Source organism: Notechis scutatus, chromosome 1, assembly GCF_049901735.1.
Source record: "Notechis scutatus isolate UNSWTSFEM ecotype Mainland chromosome 1, rNotScu1.2, whole genome shotgun sequence".
NCBI lineage: Eukaryota > Metazoa > Chordata > Lepidosauria > Squamata > Elapidae > Notechis > Notechis scutatus.
The window spans coordinates 292456316-292470347 of record NC_142009.1 but is presented as its reverse complement, the minus strand read 5'-3'; the positions used below and the strand labels follow the sequence as shown (position 1 = coordinate 292470347).

The 14032-nt window shown below is 36.0% G+C and overlaps 1 long non-coding RNA gene across 1 annotated transcript in view; it reads left to right on the top strand.

Moving 5' to 3' along the window:
* The window catches only part of LOC148133433 (uncharacterized), a 106333-nt gene extending 96540 nt beyond the window's left edge, over window positions 1–9793 (top strand). Inside the window, exons 4-6 of the long non-coding RNA XR_015746804.1 lie at window positions 1288–1378; window positions 3780–3854; window positions 8934–9793. This is a non-coding gene — a long non-coding RNA (uncharacterized LOC148133433). The remainder of the gene's footprint in view (window positions 1–1287; window positions 1379–3779; window positions 3855–8933) is intronic.
* Window positions 9794–14032: the final 4239 nt, after the last annotated feature.

Sequence of the window (14032 nt, the reverse complement as noted above, 5' to 3'; positions counted from 1 at the left end):
CACTGAAGCTACACAAGTGAGTTGGTATCTTATCGTTCACCCCCTCAATATCGGACGAACAGCTGACAATATCACTGTAGAAATGTTAAAATACAGAGTAAAAAGTGGAATAGCTGTGCAACATGATCAATATGTATGAAGATAATTTCTGTACTTCATGATAAGAAGAATGGCATTACTGTTCCCTTCTACAAGGGGAAACATGGCAAGAATAAATGTAAATCTGCAGGGGAATTAATTTATTAGGTATACCTGAGAACTTGTTTAACAGTATTCTAGGGCACAAAAGATGACAGTGAATATTTGGGAATTGGAGTGGGATTTTGTAGGGCAGAGTGAGCACAAATCAGATTTTTGTTATTCAGTAAGTCATCAAAAGTATATGGGTGTGAGTTACTGTATATTATTTCATTTAGTGGAAGTGATACACTTAATAGATTAGAATCATGAAATGTTTTGTATAAACTTGGTGGAAAGTTATTGTATTTTAAAATTGGATTTCTATAGCTATTGAAGTCAACATGTGACTAGGCGGTGAATAAAATTAGTGGCTGAATATAAGAATATAATGTAAGAGGCAATGTATATGTGAGAATAAAAAAGCAGAGAGTAAGAGATGAATATGTCTATATCTGTAGTTTTCTTTATTTATGGATTAATGTATAAATAATGCTTGAAGAAGTGTGGTGGTTAGGGATGTGAATGTATGTATACTTTTGCAGGCAGGTAATGCTTCACTTCTCTGAGTGTTAACTAAGCAGTTTGATGCAGTGCGGAATACTGATCTGAATAATAATATGTCAAAGACCAAAGCAGTAGCTGGTTCGACATGGACAATGGATTGAAGTTATACATACATGGCAAAAAATCTAGAGCAAGGAGAAGGAGGTGAATTTGTGTAATGGAAAATGAATGATGAAGATCTAAGATGTGCAAAAGTACTGGTACAAAGGTAGTAGTTAATATGTTATTTGTTGCAAAGAATAAATGTCAAAAATAGCCACAATGGCTATGAATAACTGTAGTATGGAAGTGAGTTTATTATATCAATTAAATCAATTAAATTAAGGGGGATAGGTTGAATGAATGTGGATTGAATACAAAAGTAAATGACCAATATAAATACATTGAAGTGGTTTGGTCCTAGAGAGGATTGATGGGGATTAAATTCCAAGCCAAGGAAGGAAGAATGAGTATTTTTATTTATTTTTATATTTATATTCTGCTTTTAGTTTGTACAACTTAAGGTTAACATAATACTTCTGTTTCCTGTTTTTCTCATAATAGCCATTCTATGAGGAAAAGACTGAGAAAGTCCTGGTAAAATGGATTTGAGAAGATTATTAGGAACAGAAGTGAGAAGTTTAAAAAGCAAAAGGTAATGTATGAAGTGGTATATGAATGTAGTAAAAATGAAATGATTTACAAGGTTGAAAGAGTATTGAAACACCTAATGAACAATGCTGGCATAAACCTGTTTTAGCTCCTTCCTCCCTTCCTTCTTCCCTCCCTTCTTTAATTTAACACCATTAATTTATGTGCCTTGTATTTCTTATGTTTTTCTCTGCTCTGCATAGGTTTGCTTATTCCAAAATAGAACTCTTTATTGCTGTGAGTCCAATTCCCTCCCGTTAGGAGAGTCTAACGTTTGAAAACTGCTTTCCTTGCTCTAAGTGGTACTTTTGCCATTGTGGATTCTTATACTCCTGGTTCAGGGAAGGTTAAAAAAAAAACCTTCCCCTGCCTCATAGATATAAATAGGCATTTAGGTTTTATGTATGTATGTATATAATTCAGATTGTTAGTGCCTTAGGGCAACCAAGTCATCTTTTTACATGCCTTTACAAAGCTATACACATCAGTGGTTACATAAATAAACCAACAGCCTAATTAATAATAAAATTAATCATCCCAGTTCCTAATCTTTTGTTTGTCTTCCTTGATTTCCCTGAAGAGTATAATGTTTGGTGATAAGCACTGCACAATAATGTTTTCCTAACCCAGGATCAGTGTAGCAGTTTATCTCCTACATATCTGATATTTTGAGGACAAACTATAGAAAAAGTGTGCCTCATGAAGACCAGAGAGTGCACATATTCCTTCTTTTTGAAGTCTCAATGACTACTTTTGTAACACTGCCTACCTCAAAAAAACAGCAAGTGAAAGGAAATGCCTGGAAGGGTAGTTATTTTCCTTCAGTTGTTGCTTTGTGTTTTCTTATTGTTAGCTATGTTTATGCCTGCTTTAAATTGCTTTTCCTCTTTATATGTTACCTAGAGTAGCTTTGACAATTGAGACATTGTATAAATAAACACATAAACATCTTCCATAACAGAAGACCTTATATCATGCCATACAAATGTCCAATCCTTTCTTGAAAACCTCCAGTGAAGGTGCACCCACAACTCTGAGAGACAAGCTGTTTCATTGGCTAATCATTCTCACTGTCAGGAAATTTCTCTTTAGTTCCAGGATCTCTCTTTAGTGAGTTTTCACCCAAAGAGCACTGAAGACGTTGAAGAGCATTGGCCCCCAAACAGAACCTTGAGATACCCCACTGCATACTTTCCTCCATGTAGATATAGTTCCATTGAAGACTATATGCCAAGTATGGTTGGTCAGCCATTTGTGAATCTATTTGGAGATGATGTTATCCCACATTGTTCTATATTACCATAAAGTAGCTTGTGGTCTACTTTGTCAGATGCCTTACTGAAGTCTAAGTATACTATATCCCAAGTGTTTCCCTGTTCCATTAATTTCGTGACTTTATCAAAGAAGGCAATATGGTTTGTTGGCACGATCTGTTTTTAACAAGCACACACTGGTTTTTGGTAATGGCTTTGTTCATTTCTAAATGCTCAGAAATCTGCTGCTGCTTCCAGAATTTTCCCGGACATTGATGTCAAATTGGTTTGGTTTTGAAGATTGGAACCACATTAGCTCTTTTCTAATTTTCTGATACTCCCCCCGCCCCGTGCTCTAGGAACTGTAAAAGATTTTGTTCAGTGAGTGACCCCAAGATTACATCTGCCAGATCCTTCAGAACTCTGGGAGTAATCCATCTGGTCCTGGCGATTTGATCTCATTTAAAATGGTTCTGTCTCCCATGTGTTGATTTTGGTAGGTTCAACTATTATTATTTTTTTTGTTTTGTGTGAAGACAGAGACAAAAAAGGTATTAAACATTTATACTTCCTTCCTGCTGCTCTTGCCATCTTCTCCAATTAGTGGACCAATAATTTCCTTTACTTTTTTCTTGTTCCTTACATATTGAAAGAAACTTTCTTTTTGGTTATTTTTGGCATCTGTTGCAAGTCTTAGTTCATTCTGAGCCTTAATTTTCCTGACTTTTTATTCCTGCAGGTTCAGGCAGTTGCTGAGTTAGAAGTGGGTAGTTCTTTTGAATACTTGGTACTATTGTTCTTTTTCCATCCTCTTTCTTTACTATCTGTTCTTCACTCTGAAGGGATTGTGTAACTCCTCTTCCAACTAACAGATCTTACTTTAAAAAGTAGGAGATTTTGTGAGCTACAACTCATCTCATTATAGTTGTAGCTTTCACAGAAGTGTGCTTGTTTGTTTTTTATTTGATTTAGATTTGATTTGATTTGATTTGATTTGAGGGCCACCCATCTTGTCTAGAGGCAAGCTTATGCCTTTTAATCGAACTTTAGCTGGAAAGGATACCACCAGAATCCTAATATTTTTGTTATCAAGGACTACCATGACTTTGTGCCTATAATATTGAAAGAACCCTCCTTTCTTTTGTTCTCTAGGAAGAAAACCTTTAGTTCTGGACTGATGATTTTTAAATTAGGCTAAAACTACTTTTCATTCTGGATGTTTGGAAGGTAAGTTTTTAACATGATATTTCTTAGTTAAATTAAAGAATATTCCCAAAACTTACTGCATAGTTCATGAACATTTTATTTTAATGATACGCTTCATCCATTCCATGAAAGGTTCTAGTTTGATTTTTATGATGTCAGTACAAGCATGTCTCTGTTTGTATGTATAAATGTATATTAAATAGCCAGAGCAAAATGTTAGCAAAACGTATTTATTTATACTGGATGTGTGTATATTTAACACAGATGGTTTTAAAGCAATTTAAAAGACCTTTGTTTTAATTGAAACCCACATGTAAATTCTAGCCCCCCAATTCTGGGTTTTTCCGTGATGCCTGAGAGTCTGGCTGCAACTTGTAGTTGTCAAGGATCAGCAAACTAAGGGCTTCCCTGTTTTAATAGCCTTCTGCCTCCCCTCCTCAGCAGTCAGAGTACAGTCATTGAGGCACACAGTCTGTTTGCTTTGTGCCAAAGGTCATTGAAGGCAGCAGAGGATCTTGTTGCTAAGCTTTTCAGGGAGAGAAGAAAAAGAAAACAGGACAACTGAGTAACTGGCAAAAATACTTTCAAAGGTGGTACCTGTTTTCCGTGTAATAGTACTCATCCACTGCTGCCACTGATCTTAGCAAATACAATATTTCCATTGTACAGCAGGAGTTTTTTTATCCACGGGCTAAAATGGCTTCATCAAAAGAAAGAATGGTACAGTATATGAGAATATTGCTTTCATCCTAAGAAAGAATAACTGCCTCCATATCGGTTTCCAAAAATCCCATTGGTGAAATCTGCTAACACAAATTTGGTAAGCCCTGCAAAGACAACATAGCTATGAATGGCTCGGCTGGCAGTATTGGACACAGCCAGACAGAGGTTCCTCACTGAGGGCCACAGCCCAAAGGGTCTTACCATTAATGCCAGAAGAACATATATTTTATAAAGAGCCAGGTCCCTCCCTGTTTTGACACAATCCACTGCATCCTGATTTGCAGTTTGATCATTTCAAACATGGGATGCGTGTATAAGTGATACCCAACAACTAAATGAGAAAATAGAACTCATAGCATTTTGTCCAAGAATTATATAAACACAGCATCTATGGAAATATTACTAATGTGCTTAGAGTAGTTGGCTATATATAATTTGTCAACGGGTATACAGTACACCTGGTTTTAGATGCTTAATATATGTCTTCTATTCTTGAAAAGTTCTCAGATATTCAGGTTAGAAATTAAATCAGAGGTAAGTTAGTGGAATCAAAAGCACTGTGACAAACTGAAAGAACAAGGATTCAATTCCCCTTCAGCTATCAATGCACTGCATGATTTGGAATAATCAGGTGGTAAACCAGTTGTAGGATCAAATTTTGGGATCAGGATCCAAACTTCTTACTTTGTATTACTAGGAGAGTTTTCAGATTAAAGAAGGGTCTGGCTTGAGCCTTAGATTACTCAATGCCATCCTTAATATAGCAATAGCAATAGCACTTAGACTTATATACCGCTTTATAGTACTTTCCAGCCCTCTCAAAGCAGTTTACAGAGTTAGCATATTGCCCCCAACAATCTGGATCCTCATTTTACCCACCTCGGAAGGATGGAAGGCTGAATCAACCTTGAGCCTGGTGGGATTCGATCTGTCAAATTGCAGTAGGAGTAGTTTGCAGTACTGCACTCTAACCACTGTGCCACCAAGGCTCCCTATGGTAGTTGGAAGGTTATAAGTTAGGGTTTTACTCTACCGGTAATTTGGATTTTCTAGTTCGACCTATTGCTGGAGCTGCAGTGTCACACAGGACAATTTACCTTTGCTCTTTCTTATCCTTGTTCTTCTCAAGCTCCACTGCCAATCTTTAGACCTTGAGATTGAATTATCAGTTTTGGATGATTGATGCCTTTCTATATTGTACCACTGATGTGATCTGATGATCCCTAATATTGCTTCCTTAACTTCTGGGAGCAAGTGTAAAGATAAATAATTACTCATTCAAATAACCATTTAATTTGGATACTGAAGGCCATCCAATGTTTATATTATTTGATTTTACTCTTATTTGTCCAAATTATCAGCAGGTAGTTCTTTTTCTGGAATAAATGTACTCTGTTGCTGCTTTCCTCAAGTGCATGAGATGCTAAAGAGTTGTGGCATAAATATAGTTACTCAGGGCTGCCAATCCTTAGTCAGCATTCACTGCGTAGCCATGCATTACATGTCATGTGCAATGTAGCAGAATGGTAACAGATGATAACAAATATAGAACTAGCAAAGAAAGGGACCACAATCGAAAGAAAAAAGAGAGAAAAGCTGAAAGCAGAGAAGAATCTAACAGTGAAAATGTTTAGCAGTATTTTGCTAAGAACTTTTTAAAAAAATTTAAGATAAAGTAAAACCTTTCAGCCATTCCCTTAGAGTAGATAATTTATACTTACTGAATACCTGTACATTCACAGTGTAAAAAATGATGTGTTTTTCCTGGCAATTAAATTCTTGCCCAAATAAAAATGCTTAGCATTGCTTCTATAAAGACATTCAGGTCATCATTTTGGTGCAAAACATAAAAAAGCTGAAGAAATGAAAAAGGAGCTGGAGATACAAATGCAGGAATGTTCTCACTTGACATAAGAAAAATACTTATGAGGGAGACCTTTTGGCTGAACTTGTAGAGATCATTGACAGATTCAGATAGGGGAACCTTTATTAAGATAGAAACCCTCAGAAGTATTTTGGCTTTATGATCATGAATTATGTCTAAAATATTCATTCTTGGATTAGATATGAATTTCCCACAGCTAAATACCTGCAAAAATAATGATGAGAATTGGCATAAGTTGTTTCATGTGACTGCAATTCTATGCCTGCTGCTTGGAAAGCAAGTCTTGTTTAATTCAGTGGAAATTACTTCTATACAGATTTTGCATTTTTGTTCTTTATGCTCCTTGAATTACAAAGTCATGATTCATATACAGTGAGGCAAATTTTATGGATTTCAAAAGAAAAATTGGGCATATGCATAACAATTCTGTTGAAGTGCTTCACTTTCACGCCATTTTGGAAGATTTTCTATTCCCCCATTCTTTCTAACTCATAAGGCTCCCCTAGAGCTTCACAATTAAAGCTAAAATTATATAGTAATAAACCAAATAAAGCAAAAACCCAATAGAAATTTTCTGTCAGTTAAAACAATCAGCTGTATGTTTTCAGCAACAACTTTTATTGAGCTAAAAAGTAAGAAATGCTTCTCCCAGTTGGGAGGTTTTAACCATCTCTCTAAATTATAAAAATGAGCTGTCCTGCAAGCCTTTTCAGGCAAGAAGTATAATTAAAATATTGCTAGAGAGAGAAGGAGACAGACACACACACAGAGAGAGAGAGAGAGAGAGAGAGAGGGAGGGAGGGAGGGAGGGAGGGAGGAGGGGGGAACAGCTACTACAAATGGATTTGGTTTTGGTTTACTTAGAGTGAGACATCAGGACATTGTTAACTCACAAAAATGTATTTTTTCGAAACTATATATCAGTTCTCTTTCTCACTATTTCTTCTTCCCATCTGCCTCATTGATTTTTATAGAGCAACAACCAATAAAAAAAGTGCTTTGAATAATATTTGCCTAGATATAAGCTCCTCAACAAAATATTGCAGAAAATCATAAGCTGAATTTGGCTATGAGTAACGGAACAAAACAAAACTGAAGATGCTATTATTAAAGTTGGGTAGCCTGTCAAAATCTTCCTCACTTCGAAAGCTTTGTAATCCAAGACAAGAAAAAAAAAAGCTTCGTGATATCTATGGATCAACGCCAATAAAATATGTTTCCTTATGGAAATATAAGCAGCAGATAGGTCAGGATTCATATATTCAATGCAAAATTCTGGATGATGAGTAGCTGCTAAATGTAAGGTATAATATTCATGTTGATTTTGTGTTGCAAGAGACTAGCATAATACCAATTTATGTGTATTTTGGCATAGATATTCTTTCCAAAGGAAAGTATATGTTTAATCCAAATCAGTCTGGCATTCTTTGTGTTTTGCTGTTAGGTAAGATTTGCATGGAGAATATTTCCAATCGCTGAGTTTCCATTAAAATACAATTGGACCACAAGATTTCACACCAGTGCTGACAGATTTATTTCTTTAACATTTCTATCCTTCTACTTTCTTAAAACAATCCAAGATGAGTTACCAAACATTAGAATTCTAAGCAAGAGAATTCCCAACCAAACCGCAAAGAAGCCTTCCTTTTGGGAGCTGATTTGTTCTTTCAGAAATGTATGACCCAAAACAATAAATGTGAAATACAAATATTTGACAGTAATTAAAATATGGAACTTATGATGGACAATCTTAATCATTTTTATTAATCAGGCTAATGCAGATATTGTACTCTTGTGGTTTATTAGCCATTGCAGAGCACAAACTGAAAATGATTTATTTCAGTTTCTCTTCTTGATTTTTATTAATATGTGATGACTTGAATCAAAAGCAGTGATAAGAGAATCAGTAGCTCTCTAGAAAAAAAATCCATATCTTAGTCTTCTTCCACCAATGAAGAAGTTGGTAAAATAAGTTAGTAATAAAACAAAATGCAGGGCTGCAGAAATCTCTGTCTACATCCCTGTGGTTCATTCATTTTCAGACCTTTTTCTTCTGATTTGGCAACACTTGATACTCTAGTATACATATATGGAGCCTGAATAAGAATACCCCATTTTATTTATGTGGGAAACAAAGGCTCACATGTACAAAGGATGCATACATAGAACTCTTGCTTCCTATGCAATAAAAGAATCACATGGCTGTAAGAGGCTACTTAAGACCATTGAATTAATCCCTACTCAATGCAGGAATCCAAATGAAAACATCCAATAGATGACTATCCAGCTTGTTACTTGAATACTCCAACAAAGAAGAGCAACCATATTTCAGCATAATTGCTTCCATTGTCAAACTATTCTCATTGGGGTTTTACCTTGCATTTTATCAAAACCACCCTGGTTTTATTTTGGTTTTGGTTTCCCATAAGAATTTTATTTTATTATGTTGTTTGTTTTAATCACATTGTGCTCTTTTAATGTTTATTGCACAGGGTCTTTTGGAAGTACGGCAGCTTAGAAGCATCATTAGAAATGAATAAAATATGTATTTCAGTAACACACAACTATGATTCCATATCCTACATTTTGGAACAACAGAGACCATCCTTGTGACTTCCTTTCAAGTATTTGAAAAAATGATCTATCATAAACATTTTCAGTTGCTTTTTTTAAAGATTAAATGTACATATCTTTACTAAAGTATGATACTCAGAACTAGACAACAATACTAGAGATGGAATGAGAGCAATATTTAATATAATGAAACAATCAGTATAATTTGTAAACTCATTTAATAGATGGAGATTTTAATTATATTTGTTTCTGCTCAAAATTCAATTTTGAAGAGTATTGGTGGCATCTCATTTGATACTTTTTCCAGCTTGTTGGGGAGGCATTGCCAAATTACCTGACTATAATTAAGGTCCTCCAAAATAGATATGCTATCCTTCACCTAATTTATCTTGTAATCTGAATGTCATTAAGTACATTGTCAAATGCTTTTATAAAGTCAAAATATTTTATGTCCACAACATCCCTGCAGTCTACTAAAGAAATTAACTGATCAGAAAATGAAATCAGATCAATCCGGTAAGATTTGTTGTTGACAAATCTGTGCTGAAGAACCTTTGCGCACAAAGCTTAATTATGCTTCCGTTTATTGTATGTAAGTTGTCTTAGAACAATGAAAGAAGTATCAGCTATAAAGTGAAATAATATCTATGTGCATTTCAGTGCAAATATGGATCTTGATTTGGGAAAATATCTTTGTTTTCTTGTAGAAATATTTGATTAGTTTAATTATTGCATAAACATTGTAGAAAAGTGAAGATACATAAAAGTGAGATCGTACAATAAAAAAATGAAAAAAGAAGCTGTTAATAGTACATTCTTTTCTTTCATTTTCCCCCAACTACTAATTGCTACCACTTAGATCTTTATAGTTTGTTTTAAACTTTTACAGTTTACATATACTTTAATCATTTTTCAATTATTTTTTAATCTACTTATTTTCTTCAAAACCCATATTTTAAATGTCTTAGGTTGCCTTGTAGTGTAATATGTTGTATATAAGGGAGCCATTCCTGCTTGAATTTGGTTAGACTTTTGTTATGAATAAATAGTCAGTTTTCTCCATTGTCACATACAATATTCTCCTATTTTAGTTTCTCTATCTCTGTTGTTGCCAATAGAGATATGTTTTCCAATAGGACAAATACCTTTCAAAGGTGGAATCAAACTTTCATCTAGGTAGGTTTTCACGATTTGGCTTCAAATGTCTTTTCTTGGAATGTAAGTTTGTTGAGATACTTTCCTCACATGACTTTAATATTAAAACACTGTAATCGGTTTTAGATATTTCTGTAATCTAGTTATTCATGGAAAATGAAAGGAGTTCACTTTCCAAAATTTGTTCTTGGAATTATGAATTCTAGATGGTTGACTTCACCACTTGTCTGTATCTGCTACATTTTCCCCATCGTAAATCATTCCAGGATTAGAATGTTAGTACTGAGACAGATTAAATGTTGAAAATTTTGAGTCAGACATGGTCTGAGAGTAGAATTTCCCTTGACTATGTTTTTATCAGTTGCCCGCCTTTACCACTTTCTTCCATACACACACCACACCGACTGTGCAGCAAAGGAAATTTCCATGTAACTGTAGTAATTAAAAACTGTCCTATAGATTAGGACAGCCACCTAGTTGGTGCTACAGTGCCACCCAATGGGCACTCAGGAACAGAATGGGAAACTTGCCAAGATAGCGTAAAATTATCTAGCTACTACGCTTTGTATCATTTCTGCATGAATAAACTGTTTCAAAACCTTGATTCCTTTATTATCAGATTAGTTATTTCTTCCACTTTCCCTTTCTGCAGTTTGACATAACTAGTTTGATCATAATTGGATATTTAGAGAACTGTTTTAAAAAACAGGAATTCTAGAAATACGGGATCCACTGGAAATTTAACTAAGGAGTTTCTCAAAATGATGTATATTTTAAGCACAATCTTGAGCATATATATAGGTGAAAATAAACTCTAGCATGTTCAATCAAGTTCTATCTCCTAGTAAGCCTAATAAGCATTGACTATTTTTACCCCATACTGTGACCTATTGTAGTACAGTTGATAAAGGTTAATCATTATGAGACAGCAAGATATGTCTATTACAGCAGAAGCTAGCTTATTTGGACAATAAGTATTGCTGCTTCTACAGCCAAAATGACAATGGGTAACCTTTTCCCATTAAAAATTGTAACAAGCAAGGCCTGCCATGGAGATATTGGAAGTAAAATCATAAGTTCCAGTCATATGACATTTCACTTAGCTGCGCTGATTTGCTTAATGATCTAATGGGAAGTGATCTAAGTCCATCACTGTCCCGTGATTTTCCACTTAGTGATCGTAGCACTTAGAGATGGAATTGTCCGTTCCAGTGGTGGTTTCTAAGCAAGGACTACCTGCATTTTTGTTTGTTACTTTCATTAATATTAACTTTTCGTGTGTATTTGTTTTCAATCACAGGATTTAATCACCGGATTTGGAGAAGGAATAATAATGGAAGATGACTGCATTTTATTTCAGTTGTTTGCTTGGGCATCATGGTATAGAAATGTTGTGTGTTGTCCAGAGCTGTCTCTGGTTTGATGGGTGGCTATATAAATTTGATTAATAAATAAAACAATAAAACTCATTTTACATCTTTCATCCAATTCTTGCTATTTTAATACTACATAAAATAGAGACGCCCAGCCTTGATAATATTTGTTAGTGAAGAAAATTCTGCTCCCTTTCTGTTAGTTACCCCATTTAACATCAACTGAACATCCTCTAGAGTTGGAAAAGACCTTGGAGGTCTTCTAATTCAACCCACTGCTGAAGCAGAAACCCCTAGATCATTTCAGAAAAATAGTTGTCTAATGTCTTGTTAAAAGGCTCGAGCGTTAGAACACCCACAGATTTTGGAGACCAGTTGTTGCATTGATTACGTGGAGTGGAACTTCTAGAATTCTCTATAGAAACCCAAACATCACCATTGATGGAATTTCTTGGAACTGAAGCTCCTACTTCTAAAGGGCCCCTAGGTCATAAGTCTAGTTGTTTGTGATGTATCTGAGTGCAGTGAATATTAAGCAGAGTGAAAAGGATTTGAATATACTAACATGCCCTGGACCTTTTAGCTTCTTATTCACCGTGAAAGGCTCATAATGTTAATATATTAGAATTGCATGTAGCTATCACCAATTCTGACGGATGGAAAATGGTATCCAGCTTTTTATGAGAAGGAAGATACTTTTTGCTGATACTCTCTTCTCTGTATGCCAATATATACTTAGCTATGCTCCTCCTGACCTTGTGATTTTTCAATGGTCTCAACTCTCTGCCTGACAAATATTTTTATTTATTTTAGTTTTTATATTTCAGCTTTCCTCCTGCTCCGTTTTTTCCACCAACGACAACTATCCTGTAAATAATTTTAGAGTCGGAGAAAGTGTATTTCCATGCCAGAGGTCAGACCTGTGCCTCATTCTCCTCGACCTATTCACTGACACTACATCACGCTATGGAAAAGAATCAGATAGTGCTGCCTATCTCTGTCCTTTTTTTGCAACGATAACCAAATTGTCTCCCAGACTTCTTTGCAAAGACTGGAAGATTCTTCTCATATCATATTTTCACATCCAAGGCCCTGGAGGGTTCTGATAATTACTTCAATAGAATTCATTAATACTGCATCAAACAAAAGATTCCCTAACCGTTCAGGAAAAAGGAACTGCTCCTACTACTAACTGGTGACTGTGAATATTATAATGATAAATAAATGAAATTCAGTGATGTAAACACCCTGCATTGGGTGATAAAATCTTCACAATAAAATTCACAGCATCACGAATCCTTTCAAGCTTATCTGACACCAATAATGCTTATAGGAAATGAGTATTCACCTGTTCAAAGGGACCACGCCTCTAAACAATTATATTTCCTCCCAGCATACATAATTAAAAATTCAGCTTCTGTCCCATGTAATCCAGCTGGCGAGGTTCCACTCGCCATCCTCAGGCTGGTGCTTTCGGCTTCGTGCCAGTGCAAGCAGTGTGTGATCGGAGCTGCCGTCTCATTATAAATACTGGTGGTGGGGGCTGGTGTGCTGGGCTGGTTGGCTGCGCTGCTGCCTCTTGATTGGTTGATGGAGTTGATGTTGGTATAATGGGCTGTGTGATGGCCTTGTGAGTTTTGTTGTGGAGGTATCCTGGATCTTGTATTGTAATCTCCTGGGTTGGTTGTTTTGTAGTGATCTTTTTTCCATTAGCCTCTCGTGTTTTAACAGCTTGGGTAATGGGTTGTGTGATGGGCTTGCAAGTTCTTTTGTTGTGGTATCCTGGGTCCTGCGTTGTAATCTCCTGGGTCGTTTGTCTTTTGATCTCTTTTCCATTAGCCTCCTGTGTAGTAACGGCTTGGGTAATGGGTTGTGTGATGACCTTGTGAGATTTATTGCTGTGGTATCCTTGGTCTTGTGCTGTGATATCCTGGGTCATTTGCTATGTTGCAACTTCTTGAGTTCTTGTGGTGTAATTTCCTGGGTTTTCTGATGTGATATCCTGAGCGGGTGGCTGTGATGTAACATTCTGGGTTTTAGTCTGGCTTCGAATTTGCGGTCTGGGTCTGTGTTCTTGGCGTGTGTCAGCTTGTTTGGTTTTGGGGTCGGGGTATGTGACAGCTGGTGAAACAGCCGTGGTCTGTTTTCTGGATGGTGGTTGTCTTTCGTTTATAGGATGGGCTTGGGCCTGGGTCTGATGAGGGGGATTGGCGGTGGTGTCCCGTGTTGTTTTGGGTCTGGTGTTGGTTGTCGTGGCTGGGACTCGTTTGTTGGTGAGGGCTAGCTTCCAGATGTCTGGTAGGCGGGAGGTATCATCCCATCTATTCATGTTATGGGGGTGTTTCTCTATCTCGATGGCTTCCCTGATTATTCTCTTGCTGGAGTGTTCAGTGTTGGATATTAATTTTGTTCCTTCTAAATTAATTTCATGTCCTGTGGCTTTAAGGTGCTGGAAGAGGGAGGAAGTATTTTCTTCTCTTCTGACTGCG